Below are 16,244 nucleotides of genomic sequence, written 5' to 3' on the forward strand. Positions count from 1 at the left end.
GACACAACAGCGTGTTTGCAGTGTCTCTGAAGCTCTTAGTTGAGGGGGGCTGAAAGGTCCCACGGACAGGGAGGGAAGGACACACAGGCCAGGTTTTGGAAGTCGACAGTAGCAGTGAGCGGCCTAGAGGCTGGCCTAATCAATTGGTCATTTGGATGGTTATCAGTCACCAGCTGACCTGAGGACAGTGCTTAGGGAGTATCAAATAAGTTGTCTGTGTGTGCGCTCGCGCACACATGTTCGTTCAGGCATGCTACAGTGACAGACTGCAGTGTGTGACCTTGCAGCACAGAGAGCGGAGCAGCGAAGAGGGAGTTTATAAACCAGACGGTGTGGGACTGCGCGTTCCTGAGATGCTGTGACATGTCAGAGCAGGTCCCGTCCTACAGAACCAGGGCGAGGCTAAAATGACGACCAGTTGACGTAACACTGGAGACAGGCGGAGACAATTTTCCTCCTCACCGTCAGCCCAAACAAATGGCATGTGGCAATAACAGTGAATCACACAATTCCCCGGAAAGACAAATGGCTCCTTAGTAGCCCCAATACAACCCCCTAGTTTTTGACCAATGCCCACGTGGAACCGAGGCCTGGCTTGGTTATGAAATGACAGCTTCATCTGATACAATGCCTTTCTCAATCACCCTTTACACAATATGTTTAAGCGTGTGCCTGGCCGGCTATGTGGGGACAGCAGGGAATACACCCACCACTATCTGCTTTCCAAGGAGCACAGGGGGGACACTTCCATGGTATAAGAGAGATAAGAGCCTTACAGAATGTGGTGCTTCATGCTGTCATTCTGGACTCAATGCCCCAGTTAATCTGAAGACATTTCATCAATTTCCGATAACCACTATTCCATTAGAAGCTATTTCAAAACCACAGTTTGGAATATTGTGTGAGGCCACCAAAGGAATTCAAGATCAGCACCAGAGGTAACATACAGCTGTCTAATGACAATCACAGACATGCAGGTCACAGCCAGACAAATAGATCCAGCCTTATTCTGTCTTTCTATTTCTATGATCAGCACACTTGTTAGTTCCACCCAACACCACACCACCAATTGTCATAACGTCACTTAAACAAATGTGTGTGTGTGTGTGCGTTCATCCGAAAACCCGAAGCCTTTAACTGGAAGTGAGCGGGCTTGCTTTCTTTAGTCAAATGACTGGGAGGTTGCAGCCAATGACAAAAATAACAAAATGAACTTGAGAGGGAAGCGCCAAAGGGAAATGATCCTAATTTAGATGTGTTCTACAAGCAGGATGTTCTATTGTTGTTCTCCTATCACAATCAACCCCCCCATTATTATCAACAACCCCCATTATCACAATAACCTCCTCCCATTATTATCAACAACCTCCATTATCACAATAACCTCCCCCCATTATTATCAACAACCTCCATTATCATAATAACCCCTCAATATTATCAACAACCTCCATTATCACAATAACCTCCCCCCATTATTATCAACAACCTCCATTATCATAATAACCCCTCAATATTATCAACAACATCCATTATCACAATAATGGATGCCCCATCAACACTACAATCAACCCCCACTATTACTACAATCAACTCCCCCATTATTACAATCAACCCTCACCGTTACTACAATCAACCCCCCACCATTACTACAATCAACCCCCCACCATTACTACAATCAACCCTCACCATTACTACAATCAACCCTCACCATTACTACAATCAACCCTCACCATTACTACAATCAACCCTCACCATTACTACAATCAACCCCCACTATTACTACAATCAACTCCCCCATTATTACAATCAACCCTCACCGTTACTACAATCAACTCCCCACCATTACTACAAACAACCCTCACCATTATAACAATCAACGCCCCATCAACACTACAATCAACCCCCACTATTACTACAATCAACCCCCACTATTACTACAATCAACCCTCACCGTTACTACAATCAACCCCCCACCGTTACTACAATCAACCCCCCACCGTTACTACAATCAACTCCCCACCGTCACTACAATCAACCCCCCACCGTTACTACAATCAACCCCCCACCGTTACTACAATCAACCCCACACCATTACTACAATCAACCCCACACAATTACTACAATCAACCCCCCACCATTACTACAATTAATCCCCATCATTGTTATCACACACTCCAGCATTGTTATTACCCAGTTTTCATTTTCTGAAAGACAGTGGGTTCCTCCATTGCCATTATGGTAAAAAATCCATAATGACAATAATGATCCACTGCAGGGTTTGTTTTTTACTGTAGGCAGCTGCCCACCCCAATAACTTTATTACTTTAACTTCCATCAACAGCCACGGCAACAACACACAGAGAATAAAGTCCTCCTTAACCTGAAACAGTACAATAGGTCTGAAGTTATTAAAATGCTGTTGAACACAGGTACAGAGTTTAGAATTACATAGTGTTATTGTAGTTTTTATCATATTGACATTGTGAACCAAAATCCAATAGAAGCCCAACTCTACCAGAGAACAGTGCCATGAGAGATCTGCGTTGGTAAACCAGTCAGAAGGCATGCACAAGAGATCTCCATCACTGCATCTCCCCCATCCTCCTGTTGTAGCGCTATCCCACCTCACCACCCACAGAAAGCCAGATTCCCATCGGCCTTACACTGGAATTAGTTTAAATATAAACAGGTTTATTAAACCCATTCATCACAAGGATTCGACTAATTCAGTCAGTGAAATAAAAGCAGGAAGCCATCATCCAAATGACCTTGACTGTCAGGGTCAGCGACTGAACCCAACCGCCACAAGACAACTGTGACTTTCTGGTGGTTTGTGGCTAGGATCTACTTTATCATCGATCAAGCGCTGCCTGGATGGGAATCTACAGCCCATTTCCAGCCTAAGTGGTGAGAGGCTGAGGCTGGTACTCTATGCTAAACAGTGCAGTACACAGGACCCAAGGTAACCTCAACAAGGTAACATCAAGCAGCAAGACCGAAAATAAATGCCTAAGCGGAGTCCCAACATCCTCCCGATTCGACAGAACCTGAAGCCAGTTAGAAGAGGACCGGATCCCTGAAAACTGGATGTTCCTGTTGTCTCGGTAGGCAGCAGAGGGAGGGGATAGGGGACCGTTTGCAAGTCTTCCCTAGTTCCCCATCCTCCAACGGCTGTAACCGCATGGCGTCAGGAGACCAGAGCACCCTGGCAGAGTCATCAATTCACAGCCTAGTACTTTAATAATTGTCCTTCCTTGCAGCTCTCCGTGCACATAAATCACCAGCCCCAGCGGCAACGTGGAGGTGGAAAAGGTTCGGGACACCTAGTCTTTGTCCCAAATGATACCCTATTGCCTTTACGGTAGAGTTAAAGCAGTGTACTTTAAAGGGAATCAGCCTCCATTTGGGACAGACAGAGTAGGCAACAACCGCTAACTAGATGAGCATCCAGAGACCAATTCGTCACACACACCTTTACCTCCACTAAAGCCACAACGATTCAATACCCAGGATCAGACAGACAATAGGCCTACCAAGACACTTCTAGTTGGCACAATTAAAACTAAGGTGAAGGAGATTTATTAAGCAGCGGAAACTAAAGTGTCATAACTTTACGCAATTATAAGAAGCTCATTATTGATTCCCAAATCAATAATTTTGTTTTCTACATTTGGCGTGTATAGAGCATACAGTAGGGGTGGGCAAACTACATTCCAATTATATTTGAATTAGTATGGTTGGTCTCTACAAAATATTATATATTCAATAACCCCCCAGGTCACTCTGGAACGTCTAAAAACAAGATTAAATGTTTGTACAGTATTGTGAAAAGCCTCATTAGCCTTGTGAAATGAATATAATGCTAAAATATTTTAGCACACATCCAATTCGATGAGGTTTGTCAAACTAAGCTACAGGGGCAATATTTTGTCTTTGACAAGGCCTGGGGGGGCCCTCCACTTAGACCAGAGGTGTTACTTATTTTCCTCAGGGGCCACATTCTGCCTGAAATGAGATCCAGGGCGAAGCACAACATTTCTTGTCATCAAAACTGTCAAGCAAAAAAAAGTCCAGTTTTGAGTCCAGTTTTTAGGTCCACTATATTGAGTTTACAGCTGTAACTAATGACCATTTTAATAATCTTTTTTTCTCTTTTCTTAGTTGAATTAAAACAAATACAACGCATGTGCAAAGAAAAACATTTTATGAAGTGCATATAGCAACATAATTTACAAAGCTGTTTTAAAGTTAAAAGTTGCTATTATATACTTTGATAAATAATAACAAAGAAAAAAAAAATAGAATGCTAGAAAACACTAGTATGCTTTCACATGTTGGAATTCCCCCAGAACCAGTTAGGAGGCATAAGGAAAGGTAAGACACTGCTGAAAACCTTCACAGCAGCTTTAAATATAAATAAATAAACAACGGTCATAGCATGATCCCTTACATCAGTAACATTGGGAACAACAACTATCCCGCCAGTTTTAGTGTTACTACCGCGACTGTTATATTAATGCAAACCTCAATAAGCCTTTAAGAGAAAACTTAGGGTGTGATGCCAAACTAATACAGAGCTTATAAAAAGCAGCAACTTGTTTTATACTAGGTTGCAGTCTCCTTGTTTTTTTTCTCCAGCTCCATCACACATAGACCCAACGAATCGATCATTAATTTCTTCAGTGTGATCGATTTCTATCGATTAGATGCTGAAGCCCAAATTGAGTTAATTTTGTGTGGATGGGGGGGGGGGGGGGGGTGGGGGGTGTTCTCCTTGAAACCTCCTGTACTGCATGTTTGACATCACTGATGAGGGGTTTGGAATTAAAGCAAGCAGTTGGACGGTTTACCAATCTCCCACAAGCCAAGTTGAGCCAAGCGACTGGATGCTGACCAACACCATAGGATGCTATGTCTGATGGGTACTGGTAATAATAATGTTTTCATGATGACATTTTACTGCTATCATATGTAGCCTACTGTCCCCAACGATATTATACATGCAATATACAGCGTAAAAATATACAATTAACATATTTAAGTCACTAATAATATAAAGTGAAGATGCTGCATGAACGCAAGCAGCATAGCCAAGTAGCCTACAGCTTAAGGAAGTCGAGAGAGGGGGACAAATGATGTGGCGTCAAGGCAAGGATGGAGAAAAACCTATGTAATATATACAGCTCCGGTGTGTTATTCATGCACAACAATAATATTGATTGTGATTAATTATAAAGCTTGATATTTTTTATGTGATTCTTAGATCTTCTAATAAACAGTTTTGATGCTTAATGGTAAAACTTTTCAGGTGGCTCAGACATAATGAAGAGGGAATGGTGCTCAGTATGCTAGAAGCATTGTGGAGCCAATGTGTTTGGGGGCTTAGGAAAACCCCCAAGCAGAAACTACAGATTGGATGCACTTAAATCCCATAAAATGTCTACTAGTCTTGGACTGGCAGAGGAGAATGAAGAGAATACGAGGGTAAAAACCGTCATATATATATATATATATATATTTTTTATTTTTTAAAGATCAAATATGTAACATGCTAATACATAAAGAACAGAAATATTGCTTGTATTCTGGTAGCTATTAGAGAGGACATCGTAGTGTGCATTAGCTGACCCAATAGACAAGGACAACAGGGCAGATTTAACACAATAGTAGTTGTCTTTTTTAAAGTGTGTAGCCAGATATTACATAAAGTATATGACAGAGGGGTGTCCGATGGAGCGCAGGGTAGCGGGGGTTTGGGTACCACTCTGCCTTATTTTGAGCTAGGAAAAACCCTGCATAAGCAGGAAGGATGAACTCATAAACATCCAACATAAGAGTGAAGAATTTACCCAAAGACAAGTGTTGGTCTGTAATAATATCTGTAATAATAATAAAATAAAAACTTTTCAGATGTGACAATAACATTTACTAAAACATTTATTTTGAGTAATCCTACCATATGGCTCAATAACGTATTGACCTTTTGGTTTGCGAGGAAGGATTTTACTGACGGCATTATTTATTTAGCCAAATGTTAGGCCAATTAGCCTGAAGCAGAAACAAATCGGGTGTGTTTAAACTTCTTATTCAATGAGTAAATGGGGCTACTGTTTGTTCTCCCTTTATTAATATAACAGACTATGTATTTTATATTATATAGTCTTGCTATTACCAATCAACCTTCTTAGATGTAACTCTGGCCTACAGACGTATTTGATAATCAAGAAAGATTAAGCACATTCGGTATCCAGAGAAAAGAGGAAATAAAAATGTTTAAGACAAAAAAATAAAGTAATTTTACAATGCCCCTTTTACATTTGTAAAATGCAAACCCCAGAAGGCAAGCAAAACAACAAGTGTTTTATGATCATCTGACACCGGGTGAGTGGAGGAGCTTCAGGCGTTGGGGTTCTACTGTTAATACAATCCACATTAATCTGGGGGAGTGGAGGAGCGTCAGGCGTTGGGGTTCTGCTCTATATACAATCCACATTAATCTGGGGGAGTGAAGGAGCGTCAGGCGTTGGGGTTCTACTGTTAATACAATCCACATTAATCTGGGGGAGTGGAGAAGCGTCAGGCGTTGGGGTTCTACTGTTAATACAATCCACATTAATCTGGGGGAGTGGAGAAGCGTCAGGCGTTGGGGTTCTGCTCTATATACAATCCACATTAATCTGGGGGAGTGGAGAAGCGTCAGTCGTTGGGGTTCTGCTCTATATACAATCCACATTAATCTGGGGGAGTGGAGAAGCGTCAGTCGTTGGGGTTCTGCTCTATATGCAATCCACATTAATCTGGGGGAGTGGAGAAGCGTCAGGCGTTGGGGTTCTGCTCTATATACAATCCACATTAATCTGGGGGAGTGGAGAAGCGTCAGGCGTTGGGGTTCTACTGTTAATACAATCCACATTAATCTGGGGGAGTGGAGGAGCGTCAGGCGTTTAATACAATCCACATTAATCTGGGGGAGTGGAGGAGCTTCAGGCGTTGGGGTTCTACTGTTAATACAATCCACATTAATCTGGGGGAGTGGAGAAGCGTCAGGCGTTGGGGTTCTGCTCTATATACAATCCACATTAATCTGGGGGAGTGGAGAAGCGTCAGGCGTTGGGGTTCTACTGTTAATACAATCCACATTAATCTGGGGGAGTGGAGGAGCGTCAGGCGTTTAATACAATCCACATTAATCTGGGGGAGTGGAGGAGCTTCAGGCGTTGGGGTTCTACTGTTAATACAATCCACATTAATCTGGGGGAGTGGAGAAGCGTCAGGCGTTGGGGTTCTGCTCTATATACAATCCACATTAATCTGGGGGAGTGGAGAAGCGTCAGGCGTTGGGGTTCTGCTCTATATGCAATCCACATTAATCTGGGGGAGTGGAGAAGCGTCAGGCGTTGGGGTTCTGCTCTATATGCAATCCACATTAATCTGGGGGAGTGGAGGAGCGTCAGGCGTTGGGGTTCTACTGTTAATACAATCCACATTAATCTGGGGGAGTGGAGAAGCGTCAGGCGTTGGGGTTCTGCTCTATATACAATCCACATTAATCTGGGGGAGTGGAGAAGCGTCAGGCGTTGGGGTTCAGGCGTTGGGGTTCTGCTCTATATACAATCCACATTAATCTTTTGCATTGTGTCAATTGGGAATAGGCCATATTGACATGGTGCCCAGCACTCACTGCACAGCCAGACTACAGCGGGGAGAGTAAAGTTCAAATATGGCAACAAGAAAACGCTGACCCAAAAAAAAAAAACATTAAAAAATAAAAAAACAGTTGACACTGTGATCCACTAGGGCCATCAATCATTAGTATGGTGCCGTTGGCCACCCCTACACTACTCTTATCAGGGGCCTGCAGAGCAGCACTGTCCCTCAAACTGGTACAGCACTGCCTAGAGAGCTCAGGAGGCAGTCATTAACATAAACCCCTCTTCCCATCTCTCTACTCACCACTCTTTTTCTCTTCCAATCTCACTAATTTCTTCACTTTTTCTACCCCCCTCTCCCAGGGATTGCCTCTGCTACGCAGGAAACCCATGCAGAAACAGGCTCAACGTGAGAGGAAGGAAGAGATGGGTATAGGGATGTATAATGACAGGTTAAGCAGCCTGGGCATGTTACCTCCAGGGCCCCACTACAAAAGGTAATAAGGATGGTCCTACTTTCTTCACTGGCATACTGTCAACACCCAATGGGCTCTGGTTAGAAATACTGCACCATGTCGAGAATGGGGTGCTATCTAACGCCCCCATTTATTTTTATGTTCTATTTCATCTGACCTATTATTAGGTCAGATGAAATTATTATATGAATACAAATATATACACAAAACACACATCGTTAGAGAAACAAACACAAATGGCAGAAAATGTTTCATTCATCAGACATTCTAACAGCTTTATAGGTGCCGGGATTTCTATCTTAAGGTCACTCCACAGAACATTCCATGAGTGGGGTCACTATCTCTAGGACTGGCCAGTTCGGTGAGAGTGCTTGATAACAGCGGTTTTTCCAGTGGATTTCTGAGGAGATAGTTGGGATGTGGAGAAACTCCTTCAGTTGGCTCTGGCACCCGCAGAAAGCTAACTGAGCTGGTTAGGGGAGTAAGAGCCGACCCACGTGACTTCCTGGTTAAATGACCAGCGGGGGAAATGCAGAAAGGCTGGACGTGGATGCCAAGGAGTAAGGCTTGCCTTCAACTGTCCTGACTCTATTGGGAGTCGCTGAATAGAGACCGAGCAGTAGCTATGACTGGAAACAACCACACTGGGGAAGAAAGTAAGAGGGGATAAAGATGTGTTGGGTAAAACATTAGTAAATAAACGTCAGCTGCCTAAGGAAAGATCACAGAATCCTGTCACAGAATGAGCAGGACTGGAGACCCGTCCAAATCACGTACACACTGGCAGAACAACCATTGGCATAATGTCCTCAGACTCATCTGTCATTTATCATTAACAGATGGTGCATACATTTGTATTTATGATACCCTGTTACTTCTCAACCTGCTAATTAATCACACGCAGTGAGTGGCTGTAGGTACGTGCACAGTGAGTGGCTGTAGGTACGTGCACAGTGAGTGGCTGTAGGTACGTGCACAGTGAGTGGCTGTAGGTACGTGCACAGTGAGTGGCTGTAGGTACGTGCACAGTGAGTGGCTGTAGGTACGTGCACAGTGAGTGCATATTTAACTCTGTGTGTGTGTCTCGGCATCTAACAACAAGTGAAAAAGATGTGAATCACTGCCCCAGTTTCCTCACAGCTCCCAGTCCCTCTCTCTCTCACCAGGGAAAGCAGAGCTAAGCTATATTAGTTGCCTTATTGTAAAAGATTAACAGCTGCGAGGCCCATTAAAAATCCAGGCCTGGGTAAAATGAGATAAAATGTGATGGATTATGCCAGCACCAGAAAACAGTGTGTAATAAAAAAACAAGCTATACTTCTAAACATGTCTGAACTAATAGGTACAGAGCATATTTGATAAGGCCTTAGTTTTACTCATATTGACGACATTAGCTATGATGACATTAGCTGTAAATGTGGATGGTGAAGGACCACTGCTGAATGTGTATGCATTGTTCTCAGCTTCATGGGGCATTTTGTTTTACAATTTCAGAAAATTAACATTAAAATAAACATATCCTTGGAGAATTTGTAGAATTTCAAGAAATTTCAAAAATATATATTATTAAGATAGGGAGGGGCTGAATCACAAAAGTTTTTTGAGAGGTTTGAAGATAAAGGCGTTTCAAGGGACTGGCTACAGTATGATGCTGAGGCTGTTGTGATGAGATGTTTTGTGTGACACAAAGGCAATATATTATGTTGGGTGGTAAAAAATATGCTTGGCTGGTGGATTATTTCATTTACCAGTCCCCTTGGCAGGTGAGCCAAAAATTCAATTTTGGAAACTGCGCATTGTGCAAAACTGAACTTTACAATAAAAACTGTTTCACTGTTTGAAGCTGTTGTAGAAGTTTGAAAGTAAAAATTCGCAAAAAGAGAAACTAAAAGCATATCAAACCAATCTATGCCTGATCAAACTTGTCTTATCACAGTTGTAATTCACAATGAGAATTACAGTTCTGTGACATTTCAAGGTAAGGTTCGAGGGAACGTGAAACAGAAATCGAGTTAGAAGCAGCATCAAAGGGTAGTAAACAAGAAGCCTAAGACACAGTACAGACCAGCTATTCTCTTACATACCTGAAGCTATTTGAGACACATTTTCAAACATGATGATGCATAAATCTGCCGGTACAAATGCGAATTCAATTCTAAATGCAGATTTCAACATACAAAGCCTTTAATCTTTCCAATACATTTGATCAACTGGCTGCCTGGAATGTAAAGGTAGTTTGAATGGATTTGTCAGAAAACTGCCAAGTTAACACACGCACACATACAAACACACGCGGGCATACGCACAGCCCTAAAGACACAATTGTGCTAGGAGTGTTAAAAAGGCTTAAGACAATGATCCGCTCATTCAGTCCAGCAGCCATGAGAAGCATTGATACCTGGGGTCTGGTAGGCTGGCTAGGCTAATGTTGCAATACTAATGCTGTGATATGGGGAGGACAGCAAGCCAAGCCACTATGCAAGGGCCCATCAAAACACCAAACTAGAGCCATACAAACTGAAAAAAATATATTTTATGTTCCTGTGTACTCTCAGTTCTTCAACACTTGACTGTTGGTAACTTAATACCAACAGCTGAGGAAATCTTGTGAACAGTGTTAAAGGGACGGGCAGGCCTGGAACCCTGCTGAACTGTGTTAAAGGGGCGGGCAGGCCTGGAACCCTGCTGAACTGTGTTAAAGGGGCGGGCAGGCCTGGAACCCTGCTGAACTGTGTTAAAGGGGCGGGCAGGCCTGGAACCCTGCTGAACTGTGTTAAAGGGGCGGGCAGGCCTGGAACCCTGCTGAACTGTGTTAAAGGAGCGGGCAGGCCTGGAACCCTGCTGAACTGTGTTAAAGGGGCGGGCAGACCTGGAACCCTGCTGAACTGTGTTAAAGGGGCGGGAAGGCCTGGAAATCTGCTGCACTGTTTTGATGGGGCGGGCAGGCCTCACTGAAGGACCCGGTTCAGTGTTTAAAAGGTGTTGGCAGTCCTGTTCTCTTCTAAACGTGTTGATCTGTCAGTGGAAGCTGATGTGACGAGACACGCAACAGACAGGGGGGGGCATGGTGGGAGGGCCACCCTGGTGACTCTTAATGGTCAGAGCGAAACAGGGATTGACCTGACTCAACCTCGACCGCCTCCAGATTTTCCTTCAGTGGTGCTAATGAGGAGGTGGTCGAAGAGGAAGAGGTGCACAGAGAACAGCGGGGGGAAGAGCGCTGAACACAGCCAAGGCCATCCTCCCTGCAGCTCCACGTGGGCAGAGGGTGGACAGCTCGGTCACGTCTAGCTCCCTGCGTGACGGTGCTGAGGGGAGTGAGCAGGGCGGGCCGAGGACATTACAGGACCTTGTCTTGTTCAACACGCACCGCTAAGTGTTCGCCCTGTCCGCTGAGACCTTGGTAAAGCAGCCTGCCGCGTCATCACAAAGTGCCCTGGCGGCAGCCGGCCTCCGGCAAGGTGCCTGAGTCGCAGCAACGGGGAGGGACGACGACGAGGTCAGACCGTCGGTTTTATTATTGGCACACAGATAGAAGAGAGAAGCACAGGTTCCAAAGTCCCATTATTGGATTGTTGTTTGCGTCAGCTGACAGATCATTGAGTCACTCTGGAGAAACACTGTTCCCCAGAGAAGAGGGGGAGGAGGGAGCAAGTCAGAAGAGCAGAAAGTGAGGTCGTAGCCCTGCCGACAGCCCAGAGACAGGTGCTAGCTAGAGGCACAGACCCAGCAGTAGAAAGAACACCACAGGGCTGCGCTCATCCCCAGGGCCTGTTACCTAGCTGGAGCACGGGGCTGAGCTCATCCGCAGGGCCTGTTAACGAACTGGAGCACAGGGCTGCCCTGTTTTACCCAGAAGCTACTACAGCCAAAGGATCGGAGGGTTTTCTGATCCAACGCCCGAGGAACATCTGGTCATGGCCCTAAACGCTGGCTCCTTCTCCCCCCTGTTTATCTGGTAACGGCTTAACACTGACCAGGGACCACGGCCAAACTGCTACTGCTGCCCCTCCCTCTGTCCCCTTACCCCGCTCTGGGCTCCTCCACCCCGGGGCCTGGCTCAACCAAGCCCTCCCCCGAAAGATCTAGCCTGGATGGGACCGGAACAAATCACCCGAACATCTAATCCCACCGCGGCGCAACGGCAGCGCACTGCGACCAACTGTCTGACTGCGGGGCATTATGCAGCGAGATAGAAAGAGGAGCACTCCATCAGACGCAGCATCAGCTCACCGGAGATTACCCTTCAAAGAGAAACACGAACCGGACCAACTACCTGCACCGTCACAGTCGCACCTTCTCCCTCTCCCTTCACCTCCACGGGACCACAACACCGGCCATACAAACACACGGAAAGAACAGCACAGTGGAACAACTGGCTAACTACTGAACAGGTATTGCAACGAGCGAGCAATTCCGGAGAGCCACATCTGTTCCGTCCTCTCTGGTTTGACATTGACGGCCCGTGTAACCGTAGGCGCTGGCATGGACGGGGCCTGACAATCATTGGTCCATTGAGAAGCAGATTAATCCCTGAGGCTGAGGAGAATGCTAAACAGGACCCCCCCGCCCCCCCCCCCAACCACACACAAAAACACACACACACACGCCCACTGTTGTGAAGAGCTGACTGATGCTTTTCCACTCGGATCTTGAAGTGGAGCACGGCTGTATTAGCTGCCTCCCCGCTGAGGCTCCGCGTCCTCTCCCCTGTCTGTTAACACAGCACCGGTGGTCGCCCCGTGACTGGGATTACCTGGTGCTGAGCGCTTAACGTGAACTCCTGACACTCAGGTAGTACCCAGGTCTCTGTCGCAAAAGATAGGGCCACGTTTCCAGTCAGACAAATGCTTCTGCCTGGAAAGGACTAGAGCTACATATACTGGTGCGTCCTGGGCATGCTAATGCATGCGCCTCCTCAGGTTGCAGTATTGCCTTAACCTACCCATATGTCGATGACAGAAGACAGTCATCACCCCCCATCCATATGGGTCCAGTTAACTCCACTTAAGCGTGGACAAAAGCGGTGGCTCTATCTGCCTGTGGCTGTTGGTGAGCATGGCAGGCCTCCATTACAACAGCAGCACCACAAACCAGCTCGTTTGTCTTTTCAACAAGCACTGAAAAGGTGAGTCAAAGGAACAGGCTATTCCTCCTCCTTCTGTGGTATTGTGATTTGAATCCCCGGGGAAACGGATCATCCTTGGGCTTTTGTCTCTGAGTCATGCAAGCCTAGTCTACCGGTCCACGAGCCAGTCAGAAAATGCTTCTTTACGTACATTGGTGCAGTCAGCCAGTCTGTTTTCCTTTCCTCCATTTTGTGATGCAGAGAGATGAAAAAGCTCATAGTGGCAGGAGAGAGAGAGAGAGAGAGAGAGAGAGAGATGGGAAAGTGAAAGAGACATGGAGAGTGAAATGGGCTACCATGGGTGCCTGTTAATTGAATGTGATTGCTCATTTTGTTTCAGCACTGTTCAGGCTTTTTATCTAGGCAGCCGCTCTCTTACTGCACTCAGCATACTGTTTTATTGTGTGCTATGTTCAGTGATCCCATGTTCGTTTGCCAGCTATTTCAAATACTTTATTAACACAGAACTTGTTAAGGGGAGAGTAAAGTCCCAAAGAGCCAGAATCAGGTCCTGTCAAAAGCTCAGTCATCCAAATTGCAATCTAAAAGTTGGGTGGGTTCCATATACTCATATTGACACCCTGTCCTCTTCTCACATGTTTACGGTATTACCAAAAAATAAAATAGTGTTTAAATGGACAATTGCCCATCTATTTCCCAAATGCCATAGAAATAATTGCATAACGTCATAATGTAATTATGTACTGCATTACGCATGCTAATGAATGTGTAATTAGGGCTATTCTTGTCATGAAATATGTATGACTGGTCTCTGAGAACACAATGTCAAAGAGGAGTGAGAGTTGTAATATTATGGAGAGAAGTGTAAACTTTATAGGCTTCACAAGCGTATGTGATGTCAAGTGTTGAGATGCAAGACACAGCATGCATTTCACCTACATTTGGCCCTTATTGTCCGAAAGATGAGATTTTACGGTGGTGACATGACGCAACTGATTACAACCCTGTTTCCTAAAAAGTTGTGCCGCTATATAAAAAGTAAAGAAAAACAGAATGCAATGATGTGCAACTCATTTAAACCCTATATTCAATAGAAAACAGTACCAAGGCAACATAAATGTTGAAACTGAGAGATGTTATTGTTTCTTGGAAAATACAAGCTCACTTTGTATTTGATGCCAGCAGCATTTCTAAAAAGCTGGGACGGGGCAACCAAAGACTGGAAAAGTTGTGTAATGCTAAAAAACTGACCCTGGTGGAACATCACCCAGGTAATGATGTTATTTGCAACAGGTCAGTAACATGATTGGGTCTGTCAGAATTGAGGATGGGAAGGGGTTCAACGACAGCAGAGGAGACCCCAAACTGTTAAGCAGCTGACGTCCCATATCAAGAATGGGAAAACATTCCACTTTCAGAACTACAGCAATTGGTCTCCTCAGTTCCCAAACAAAGTGTTAAAACAGGTGGTGATGCAACACAGTGGAAAAGATGCCCTTGTCCAAATTTTCTTTGACACGTGTTGCTGGCATCAAATTCAATTTGGGCATGTATTTATCCAAAAACAATAACATCTCAGTTTCAACATTTGAAATGTTGTCTTTGTGCTATTTTCAATTAAATATAGGGGTAAATGATTTGCAGATCATTGCATTTGGTTTTTATTTGCATTTTACGCAGCGTCCCAACTTTATTGGAAACGGGGTTGTATATATATTACTGGGTTTAGGGTGCTATCGTGATGGTAACTGGTGGGCCAATTCTGATACTAAATTAAGTTATACTTTGATTAATGAATATGAACTCTGCATGCATTATTATTAGCCACAATGGAATCTAAAAATAAGTACTAACAATTCTATGAAGTCTTTGTTATAATGCTAGCAAACACCAACAAAGTAATTACAAAAATGGGCAATTCAACACAACAAAGTTATACAATTACAGGTACTATCTAGCTAACAACACATTTTGTCCACTGCAGACGTGTTTCAGAGTCACCTACAGCGTGGTTCTGAGTGACGTACAGCATGGTTCTGAGTGACCTACAGTGTGGTTCTGAGTGATGTACAGCGTGGTTCTGAGTGATGTACAGCGTGGTTCTGAGTGATGTACAGCGTGGTTCTAAATGACGTACAGCGTGGTTCTGAGTGACGTACAGCGTGGTTCTGAGTGACGTACAGCGTGGTTCTGAGTGACGTACAGCGTGGTTCTGAGTGACGTACAGCGTGGTTCTAAATGACATACAGCGTGGTTCTAAATGACGTACAGCGTGGTTCTGAGTGACGTACAGCGTGGTTCTGAGTGACGTACAGCGTGGTTCTAAGTGACGTACAGCGTGGTTCTGAGTGACGTACAGCGTGGTTCTGAGTGACGTACAGCGTGGTTCTGAGTGATGTACAATGTGGTTCTGAGTGATGTTCAGTGTGGTTCTGAGTGATGTACAATGTGGTTCTGAGTGATGTACAGCGTGGTTCTGAGTGATGTACAGTGTGGTTCTGAGTGATGTACAGCGTGGTTCTGAGTGATGTACAGCGTGGTTCTAAATGACGTACTGTGTGCTGAAGCTTTAAAAAGTTGTATCTGCAGCCACTCATGTCAAATGAACATGAGCAGAGCAGCATATCCTTTAGCTGTCTGTACACACAGGCCTGAGTAACCAGATGGTTGGATCACAGTCAGAGTGGAGAAAGAAAAGCTGGGCCATCAAAAAGCTCTTTTTGGACTTCTCAAACAACAAGAAGCAAACACTACAATGCCCGTCTTCGATAACTAGCAATCCTTTGGCTACCTGGCAAGCTAAACCGAACAACTTTCTTCAGTTGAGTGACGTGACCAGTCTCTATTTGTTATGTAGTCCCAAGCTTCACAGTCAAAAAGAATGTGACGGATATAATTAGAAACAATCGGTTTCATCTCCCAATAAGAAAATAACTCTGAGTGACCTTGTCTCTAGGGAACCAAACACTGATGCAATCACACAGGCTCTCTCAAGTCTGTTTACAGTATGGGTTGCGTCCACAACACACG

General features: G+C 44.6%; 1 protein-coding gene across 3 annotated transcripts in view; it reads right to left on the bottom strand.

Moving 5' to 3' along the window:
• The window catches only part of arhgap5 (Rho GTPase activating protein 5), a 39,469-nt gene that overhangs the window by 12,171 nt on the left and 11,054 nt on the right, over nucleotides 1-16,244 (bottom strand). The gene's annotated exons all lie outside the window — the stretch shown is intronic.

Source organism: Esox lucius, chromosome 15 (genome assembly GCF_011004845.1).
Source record: "Esox lucius isolate fEsoLuc1 chromosome 15, fEsoLuc1.pri, whole genome shotgun sequence".
NCBI lineage: Eukaryota > Metazoa > Chordata > Actinopteri > Esociformes > Esocidae > Esox > Esox lucius.